Here is a 7308-nt window from a genome sequence, read left to right as displayed (position 1 = left end):
TGCAAGCTCCGCCGCCTGGGTTCACCCCATTCTCCTGCCGCAGCCTCCCCAGTAGCTGGGACTACAGGCGCCCTCCAACACGCCCGGCTTATTTTTTGTATTTTTCGTAGAGATGGGCTTTCATTGTGTTAGCCAGGATGGTCTCGATCTCCTGACATTGTGATCCGCCTGCCTCGGCCTCCCAAAGTGCCAGGATTACAGACGTGAGCCACCGCGCCCGGCTACCTTGTTTTATACATAACTTTTTTTTTTTTTTTTTTTTTTTGAGACAAGTCTCGCTCTGTCGCCCAGGCTGGAGTGCAGTGACGCGATCTCGGCTCACTGCAAGCTCCGCCTCCCGGGTTCACGCCATTCTCCTGCCTCAGCCTCCCGAGCAGCTGGGACTACAGGAGCCTGCCACCATGCCCAGCTAATTTTTTGTATTTTTTAGTAGAGACGGGGTTTCACCGTGTTAGCCAGGATGGTCTCCATCTCCTGACCTCGTGATCTGCCCGCCTTGGCCTCCCAAAGTGCTGGGATTACAGGCGTGAGCCACCGCACCGGGCTACATAACATTTAAATAAACTTTGAAATGGACAATATTTTTCACCTTTTTTTTTTTTTTTTTTTTTTTTTGAGACAGAATATTGCTCTGTTGTCCAGGCTGGAGTGCACTGGCACGATCTCGGATCACTGCAACCTCTCCCTCCCGGGTTCAAGGGATTCTTCTGCCTCAGCCCTCGAGTAACTGGGACTACAGGTGTGCCACCATGCCCAGCTAATTTTTGTATTTTTAGTAGAGACGGGGTTTCACTGTATTGGCCAGGCTGGTCTCGAGCTCCTGACCTCATGATCCACCCGTGGTGACCTCCCAAAGTGCTGGGATTACAGGCGTGAGCCGCTGCATCGGGCCTTGTTCGTTTGTTTGTTTGTTTGTGATGGAGTCTTGTTATGTCGCCCAGGCTGGAGTGCAACGGCTCGATCTCGGCACACCACAACCTCTGCCTCCTGGGTTCAAGCAATTCTCTTACCTCAGCCTCCCGAGTAGCGGGGATTACAGGCATGTGCCACCACGCCTGGTTAATTTTGTATTTTTAGTAGAGATGGGGTTTCTCCATGTTGGTCAGGCTGGTCTTGAACTTCCGACCTCAGGTGATCTGCCTGCCTCAGCCCTCAAAGTGCTGGGTTTACAGGCATGAGCCAAGGTGCCCTGCCCATCTTTTTTTTTTTTTTTTTTTTGAGACCGAATCTCGCTCTGTGGCCCAGGCTGGAGTGCAGTGGCGTGATCTCTGCTCACTGCAAGCTCCGCCCGCCGGGTTCACGCCATTCTCCTGCCTCAGCCTCCTGAGTAGCTGGGACTACAGGCGCCCGCCACCACACCAGCTAATTTTTTTGTATTTTAGTAGAGATGGGGTTTCACCGTGTTAGCCAGGATGGTCTCGATCTCCTGACCTCATGATCTGCCCGCCTTGGCCTCCCAAAGTGCTGGGATTACAGGCATGAGCCACCGCGCCTGGCCTCTTTTTTTTTTTTTTTTTGCAAGATACCCAAATAATGAAATATCTATTATTTATTTTAATATAACTTTATATTCTAAATTATGACCGGTTTGTGTACAAGTATTTATCCCTTTACATTTACCTAATTAATTATTTACTTAGGTTATTTATGAAATATTGTGGTAGTCATGAATTTAAAGTTATGAAACCGCCATTGCAAAATTCTAACTGAGACAGTGAAAAAAGGTTTGACCTAATTGACTCCATCTTCCTCTTTTTTTTTTTTTTTTTTTTTAACTGATTGAGTGTCCTTTATCCAAAACGCTTAGGTTTAGGTTTGTAACACAAAGGATAAATGCTTGAGGGGATGGGTACCCCATTCTCCATGATGTGATTTTTTTTTTTTTTTTTGTCCTTCACATTTTACAGGATTTTTTTAAAATTATACTTTAAGTTTTAGGGTACATGTGCACAACGTGCAGGTTAGTTACACATGTATACATGTGCCTTGTTGGTGTGCTGCACCCATTAACTCGTTATTTAACATTAGGTATATCTCCTAATGCTATCCCTCCCCCCTCCGCCGACCCCACAGCAGGCCCCGGTGTGTGATGTTCCCCTTCCTGTGTCCATGTGTTCTCATTGTTCAATTCCCACCTATGAGTGAGAACATGCGGTGTTTGGTTTTTTGTCCTTGTGATAGTTTGCTGAGAATGATGGTTTCCAGCTTCATGCATGTCCCTACAAAGGACATGAACTCATCATTTTTTATGGCTGCATAGTATTCCATGGTGTATATGTGCCACATTTTCTTAATCCAGTCTATCATTGTTGGACATTTGGCTTGGTTCCAAGTCTTTGCTATTGTGAATAGTGCCGCAATAAACATACATATGCATGTGTCTTTATAGCAGCATGATTTATAATCCTTTGGTTATATACCCAGTTATGGGATTGCTGGGTCAAATGGTATTTCCAGTTTTACATCCCTGAGGAATCGCCACACTGACTTTCACTCTTTTTTTGTTGTTTTTTTTGAGACCGAGTTTTGCTCTTGTCACTCAGGCTGAAGTGCAATGATGTGTTCTCGGCTCACTGCAACCTCTGCCTCCCGGGTTGAAGCGATTCTCCTGCCTCAGCCTCTTGAGTAGCTAGGATTACAGGTGCGCACCACCACGCCTGGCTAATTTTTGTATTTTTAGTAGAGATGGGGTTTCACCATGTTGGCCATACTGGTCTTGAACTCCTGACCTCAGGTGATCCACCTGCCTCGGCCTCCCAAAGTGCTGGTATTACAGGTGTGAGCCACCTCGCCCGGACTCCATCTTGCTCTTAACCTCCAAACTGTCCTTGTTCATTCCTGGGCATAGGCCAAACTAACTTTGTGAGGAACTTAGTTTATAGTTTAGCTTTGAAACAAAGATGATGACAGTCCTCTCTCAAAACACACCTCCTTATTGCCTGTGGACTAGACTGCCTAAAGCCACAGGATTAGAAGTTATGGTAATTTTACTAATTCAAGGTACAATTATTTTCATTAAACTCATATCAATGTCTTATTTATTAAAAATTACTGGCTGGGGACAGGTGCGGTGGCTCATGCCTATAATCCCAGAACTTTCGGAGGCCAAGGTGGGTGGATCACAAGGTCAGGAGTTTGAGACCAGCCTGGCCAATATGGTGAAACCCTGTCTCTACTAAAAATACAAAAATTAGGCCGGGCGTGGTGGCTCATGCCTGTAATCCCAGCACTTTGGGAGGCTGAGGCGGGTCGATCACGAGCAGGAGATGGAGACCATCCTGGCTAACACGGTGAATCCCCGTCTCTACTTAAAAAATACAAAAAATTAGCTGGGCGTGGTGGCGGGCGCCTGTAGTCCCAGCTACTCGGGAGGCTGAGGCAGGAGAATGGCGTGAACCCAGGAGGCGGAGCTTGCAGTGATCCCAGATTGTGCCACTGCACTCCAGCCTGCGCCACTGCACTCCAGATGGAGCGAGACTCCATCTCAAAAAAAAAAAAATTTGCTGGGCATGGCGGCATGCATCTGTAGTCCCAGTTACTCAGGAGGCTGAGGCAGGAGAATAACTTAAACCCAGGAGGCGGGGGTTGCAGTGAGCCGAGATTGTGCCACTGCACTCCAGCATGGACGACAGAGCAAGACTTTGTTTCAAAAAAAATAAAAAATAAGAAAAAATAAAAATTACACAATCAAAAATCATTGTTTTGGGCTGGGTTTATAGTTTTGTAATCTCTATGCCAAATTTTGGCACCTTATAGTATTTGGTAGGGATAAGTTTGACATTGCTTGATTAATAAATACAAAACAAAAAACGTATACTGGCAATTTTTAAGACATTTCTCATGTTACTTTACCAATAATTTTAAAGTTAACTTATTTGTTAAAGGCTGTACTTAAGCTACATAATCTTGAAAAAGCAACTGACTGGTCTTTTGTCTTTTAGTATCTGATTTATTAGTATCTGATTTAAGGTCTTTTGTTTTTCTTTAAGCCAATTAATTAGAGCTTTTTAAATATTTTAGTCATGAAACATTTTGTACACAACACATATAAAGACATATTAGGCATGCCCATGGAGGTACATTAAAGACCTTCCCCTTTTTTTTCCTATCTTAAACTTTCAGATTCTTTTTTTTTTTTTTTTTTGAGACAGAGTCTCACTCTGTCACCCAGGCTGGAGTGCGGTGGCATAATCTCAGCTCACTGCAACCTCCACCTCCTGGGTTCAAGCGATTCTCCTGCCTCAGCCTCCTGAGTAGCTGGAATTATGGGCTCCTGCCACCACGCCCAGCTAAATTTTGTATTTTTAGTAGAGACGGAGTTTCACCATGTTTGCCAGGCTGGTCTCAAACTCCTGACCTCAGCCTCCCAAAGTGCTGGTAATTACAGGCGTGAGCCACAGCACGGCTCAGATTCTTGATAACCTGTTTCACAACCCTAGGCAATTGTCAGCTAAATAGCCTTAAAATTGCACATTAAAGGAAATAACTCAGGTGAAAATCTAATAGCAAAATTTACATCATAAAGTACATAAAGTACAAAAAGGAAAAGTCTGGTGGGAGATGCTTTTATTTTTCTTTGAGCCAAATTAAACATAAAATTTAACTACACTCTTTCTTAAAAACCCAAGAGTAGTCTCTGTTGCAATAACTATTTTAGTCAAAAAAAAAAAAAATTAGGTGAAAACAGAATTCAGTCAACTGAGAAGAAGAAAATAAAAACTTGGGCCAGGTGTGGTGGCTCATGCCTGTAATCCCAGCACTTTGGGAGGCCAAGGCGGAGGGCAGGGGTGGAGATCACCTGAGGTTGGGATTTCAAGACCCACCTGACCAACATGGAGAAATTCCGTCTCTCTCTGTCTTTTTTTTTTTTTTTTTTTTTTTTTTTTGAGACGAGTCTTGCTCTGTTGCCAGGCTGGAGTGCAGTGGCACGATCTCGGCTCACTGCAACTTTTACCTCCTGGGTTCAAGCGAGTCCCCTGCCTCAGCCTGCCGAGTAACTGGGACTACAGGTGCATGCCACCATGCCCAGCTAATTTTTCTGTATATTTAGTAGACACGCGGTTTCACCACATTGGCCAGGATGGGCTGGATCTCTTGATCTCGTGATCTGCCCCCCTCAGCCTCCCAGAGTGCTGGGATTACAGGCGTGAGCCACTGCACCCAGCCTGAGACATCCTGTCTCTACTAAAAATACAAAATCAGCCGGGAATGGTGGCGCTTGCCTGTACTCCTAGCTACTTGGAAGGCTGAGGCAGGAGAATTGCTTCAACCCAGAAGGCGGAGGTTATGATGAGCTGAGATCGCACCATTGTACTCCAGCCTGGGCAACAAGAGCAAAACTCTGTCTCCAAAAAAAATTAAATTAAATTAAAACTTTGCTCAAAAAAAGACAAGGTCTTAGGAGAGAAAAACAAAACAAAAAACAAAAAAAAAAAACGATGAAGGCCTTTCAAATACAAACATGCATACCTTCACACATACACACACACATCTTGATGTTAGCCTTTTAATTAAGGTGACTTTTAACCACTGAGCTCCTTTAAAAACAATGTTTTTTTCTTTTTCTTGCGACGGGTGGAGTGCAATGGTGTGATCTTGGCTCACTGCAACCTCCGCCTCCCGGGTTCAAGCAGTTCTCCTGTCTCAGCCTCCTGAGTAGTTGGGATTACAGGCATGTGCTACCACTCCCGGCTAATTTTTGTATTTTTAGTAGAGATGGGGTTTCACCATGTTGGTCAGGCTGGTCTTGAACTCCTGACCTCAAGTGATCCGCCTGCCTTGGCCTCCCACAGTGCTGTGATTACAGGCATGAGCCACCATGCCTGGCCTCCTTTTTCTTAGTACGTATTTCAGCTAGGACAAAATGCTACCAAACTAACAATGATCACACAATTTATATGAGTTCTGAGTGCTCTAAGTGTAAGCAGAAATTAACACGAGCTGGTTGTTAAATGCTAACTTTAGTTGTTTAAAAGGAATTTGTGAGACAGGTTCCCAAACCAGTTTCTTACCTAGTGATGGGTCTCAGGCTGTAGACTGCTCTCTACCATCCTAGAAGCAGAAAAAAAAAAAAAAAAAAAAAAAAGACAAAACTCATCTTCCCTGTTGGAAGGAAGCTCAGACTCCATAAAGGAGTTACCTGTCTTCTATCATCATGGAAGCAGGAAAAATTGCCTTGTGTTGGAAGCAAGTAAAACTCCAAAAAAAAAGAGGAGTTATACAGCAAAATAAACTTCAGATCTTGACCAAATTTTGGGAGATGAGGGATTCTCTGGAGGGCGTGTGCTCAGACCTCAGCAAATTGTCCTATTGGTTTGAGCCATAAAGTTAGCTCATGCTGGTACCAAGCACCAGTAGGAGATTTGTCAAAGATCAGGGGCATCTCCACTCAGCATTCCTTTGTGGTTGCCATAATGTGAACCCCCAAAATTTGAGACAGGTCTCGGTTTATTTAGAAAATTTATTTTGCCACCGGGCGCGGTGGCTCACACCTGTAATCCTAGCACTTTGGGAGGCCAAGGCCTGCGGATCACGAGGTCAGGAGTTCGAATCCAGCCTGGCCAACATGGTGAAACCTTGTCTCTACTAAAAATACAAAAATTAGCTGTGCGTGGTGGCGGGCATCTGTAATCCCAGCTACTCAGGAGGCTGAGGCAGGAGAACTGCTTGAACCGGGACCCGGAGGCGGAGGTTGCGGTGAGCTGAGATCACGCCATTGCACTCCAGCCTGGTCAAGAAGAGTGAAACTCTGTCTCAAAAAAAAAAAAAAAAAAAAAAGTTTATTTTGCCAAGGTTGAGGACCCGCCCATGACACAGCCTCAGGAAGCCCTGACAACACGAGGCCAAGGTGTTCGGGGCACAGCTTAGTTTCATACATTTTAGGGAGACATGAGACATCAATCAACATATGTAAGAAGTACATTGGTTTGGTCTGGAAAAGTAGGACAACAAAAGCAGGAAGACTCCAACCAGGGAGGGGGCTTCCAGGTCACAATTAGGTGAGAGATGAACACTTGCATTCTTTTGAGATTCTGATTAGCCTCTCTGATCAGATATACATCTATCTCAGTGAGTAGAGTGTGACTTTGAATAGAATGGGAGGCAGGTTTGCCCTAAGCAGTTCCCAGCTTGACTTTTCCCTTTAGCTTAGTGATCTGGGGACCCCAAGATTTATATTCCTTTTACAGAAGAATAAAGCTTTTCCAGGTAAACAGGTAACTGAAAGAGTTTCCATTTAGGCAAGGACTTAGAAAGACAAGGACGAGAGGCCTGGTGAAATGACCTGGCCTAAAGCTTCTTGGCAGTGTC

This window comes from Pongo pygmaeus, chromosome 1, assembly GCF_028885625.2.
Source record: "Pongo pygmaeus isolate AG05252 chromosome 1, NHGRI_mPonPyg2-v2.0_pri, whole genome shotgun sequence".
In the NCBI taxonomy this organism is placed as follows: Eukaryota; Metazoa; Chordata; class Mammalia; order Primates; family Hominidae; genus Pongo; species Pongo pygmaeus.
The sequence above is the reverse complement of the archived record's forward strand: the minus strand, read 5'-3'. Positions refer to the sequence as shown.